Below are 895 nucleotides of genomic sequence, written 5' to 3' on the forward strand. Positions count from 1 at the left end.
AAACAATAACAAACTGGAACTCTGGTTGCATGCAAGGATGGCCCTCCATAACACACACACGATCTCTGTGTACATATATACAGTCACAATAACAAATATCAAAAGGATGCATCAATTGCCACTTGAGCTGCATGCAGGGATGGCCCTCCATAACATAAAAATATAAACCAAAAAGGGCACAGCCGTATTAGTCTGTAAAATCATTAAGAGCTTGATGCCCTGAAAGAAAGAAGTTGGCAGCAGGAGCTTTCCCAGGCTTCAGCCCACCTCCTCAGATGCATTTATGTTTCCCTGCATTGACGTCTCCATGCATCAAAGGCTCAAGCCTAGGAAAGCTCATGGTGGTGCCAGCTTCTTTCCTTCAGTGAGTCTCAAAGGTGCTACGAGATCTCTCCACATATTGATTTTGCAGACTATTATTACCTTTAAATAATAATAATACAATAATAAAATAATAATAATAATATGCATCTGAGGAAGTAGGCTGAAGTCTAGGAAAGCTCATCCTGCCAGCATCTTTCTTTCAATGAGTCTCAAAAGGGCTGCAAGATCTCTCTACATATAATAATATCTAAATGCATCAGAGGAAGCAGACTTTAGTCTAAGAAAGCCTCTGCTGTCAACTCCTTTCTTTCATTGAGTCTCAAAGGTGCTACTGCAGCAAGATCCCTTAGCAGCCTGTTTAGGAAGTGAAAGGAGGCTTGTCCCTTGGGCTGCAATGCAGGGCTGTCCCTCCTTGGTCCAATCGCCTCTCGGGCCCCAGGCTGTAGATTAGCATATGCAAATATATGCAAAGTGAGCCTGGGCAGGCGCTGCAGTGGCCTCCTCCTCCTCCTCCTCCTTCTTTGGCTGATCCTCCCCTTCCTCCTCTCGCTCCTCCTCTCGCTCTCTCTGG

Source organism: Sceloporus occidentalis, unplaced genomic scaffold, assembly GCF_023333645.1.
Source record: "Sceloporus occidentalis isolate IW3139 unplaced genomic scaffold, rSceOcc1.0.p SCAF_13, whole genome shotgun sequence".
Lineage (NCBI taxonomy): Eukaryota > Metazoa > Chordata > Lepidosauria > Squamata > Phrynosomatidae > Sceloporus > Sceloporus occidentalis.